This window comes from Chinchilla lanigera, unplaced genomic scaffold, assembly GCF_000276665.1.
Source record: "Chinchilla lanigera isolate Chin_1 unplaced genomic scaffold, ChiLan1.0 scaffold00015, whole genome shotgun sequence".
Classification (NCBI taxonomy): domain Eukaryota; kingdom Metazoa; phylum Chordata; class Mammalia; order Rodentia; family Chinchillidae; genus Chinchilla; species Chinchilla lanigera.
This window is the reverse complement of record NW_004955416.1, coordinates 24156798-24159025: the sequence shown is the minus strand read 5'-3', so window position 1 is coordinate 24159025 and position 2228 is coordinate 24156798.

The following is a 2228-nucleotide window of genomic DNA, read 5'->3' as shown; positions in this document are numbered from 1 at the left end:
TCAGCGTACCAAGAGCCTGATTCCAATTGCTCCGAACTTGCTGCGCACTCCGCCCCCCACCCCCACCCCCACCCCCTCCTTGAGAGCAGGAGGTTGGGTGGAAAAATATAGTTCCAAAGGGGGTAATGATCAAGCTTTTCCTCTCGGAAGCCTGCACCACCTCATTTCCCATCAGTAATCCCAATAAAATTAACGTCGTGGCTGCAATTGAAAAGAGAAAGGCCCGCGACACTCCTGAAATAACACACTCTCCCCCAGCAAAAGGTAAAAAGCAAAACGGCCCTTTGTTCAGCTAATTAACGAAGGCCCAACTCCGAAAGCAGATGTGTTTGCTTAGCTAATCACAAGCATGTTTCTTTCAAGGAACGTCATTTTGAGGGGGGCTCTGAGCGGGTGGAGAGGGGGACACCGCCCCCCTAGGCCTTGCCCACCCGGGGGTCTCTCACCCCAGCCTAAGCTCCAAAGGCTGAAGCGGGCAGCTCATCTCTCACACCTTGCTTCACATCGGCCCTACCCTAGAGGCCCAATAGGCAGGAACCGAGGCACCGGCCAAAAGGCCAGACCTACAGGACTCCAAGGGAAAAAAATAAATAAATAAAAGTTGTAATGATACAGACGCCATATCAAATGAGGCAATTTTACCATTCACTTCGAATAGGACGCTAACTTATTACAAGTGTGTTATCAGAAGGACGATAAGATTTATAACTGCAAGAGTCAGCTCTATGCCTTAGTGACAATGGATGTGAAGCGGGGGGAATCTCTATTAGGACATCAGAGTCCTTTCCCGTTTTCAAGCATTTTCTGGATGCAGCCGGCGGGACAGATACCAAGCCCTTTGTGTCTCCATAGGAAAGATTCTTCCTTTCCTGTTGGACCAGGAAACCGGGTCTCCTGGTGAGGTTAGCACCTCGGCTAGCTTTCCAGCGTGAGCAAGGAAGAGAAGAAAGAGAAGAGGAAATGGAGACAGACTTGCGGATGCAGTGGACGTGGGGACAGTGGTCTGCCCTCCAGTTCACGCAGTAAAACTATTCTCCCCATCCTCCTCTACCCTACAAAAGATAGCTTTCCCCTAAATCAATACAGTAAGCAAACTTTTAAAAACTGGGGTCCTATTTCAAACCAACGCCCAGCACTAACTGCTTTAAAATTACTGCATAATTAGATTTAGTTGAATTTCACCATTAATTAGGCAGCCGCGCTGCAGGGAGCCTTTGAAATCTGAGAAAATGGGAAAAATCATCTGAAGCACGTTTTAAAAACCCAACTTCAATAAATCTTGACGAAGCCTGGAATTTAGAGGATACTTTGCTCCCCTCCCAGGCGGCACAGATAGGGTTCTCCAGGCCCGGGTTAGGGCTGGGATTGGACGTAGTGGGTGATTCCCCCTGCGGCCGAGAGTGAGGCCCGGTCCCAATCTACTGGTCCTAAAGAGGTCCTGCGATCGCAGTCTCTGGGAGGCCAGGCCTATCCCAGGCCGCCCTCGCCCGCCCTCGAACCTATTAGAGAAAGAGGATCCTCCGCCGCAGACGCGCTCATGCAAGAAGTGCACATTTTTCTGGGATCTCCGACCCCCCTTCCCGGAACCAGCCCTAGGCCCCTGTTCGCTCCCACTCCCCAGTCCAACCTCTGCCCTGAAAGCCACCTTTCCTAAACTTGGACGTGCACGCTGCAAGTTCTGCCTCGGTCCGGCGGGTTCGCAGCCGCCCCCCTCCCTAGCCGGCTCGGGCCCGGGCCCGGCGGCGCAGCCCTGCACTCCCGAGAACTGACCCAAGTCTGCAAATCCTCGCCTCTCCCCCTCCCCCTACGCCATTCAAACATTTAAGATCATCTGTGCATACAGATTGTTCCCTTTCCTTTCTCTCATTTGGTTCCTGGAAGGAGAGGGGACAAGAAATCAACTCTCCTGGATAACGGGGGTGGGGGCGAGCTGGAGGGGGAGGGTGCCGCGTTCCCTACGAATTCTGCTGCTTTAATTACAGAATAATCGAGGACCGCACTCCCTTGCCCAGCAAGAGTTTAAAGGAGGGTTTTCTGCCTGCAGACGGAACGGTCTTTAGCCCCCTGCACCCCACCCCCCCGCTTTTTTTTTTTTTTTTTTTTTTTTTTTTTTTTTTTTTTTTTTTCTGTCTCTTCCATTACCCAGCGCTGCAGAGCCTGGCAGCCGGCGCTCGCGGTGCACTGGGAGACGCCATGTTGGCTCCGCTCATAGGACCGAGTCAAAAGCG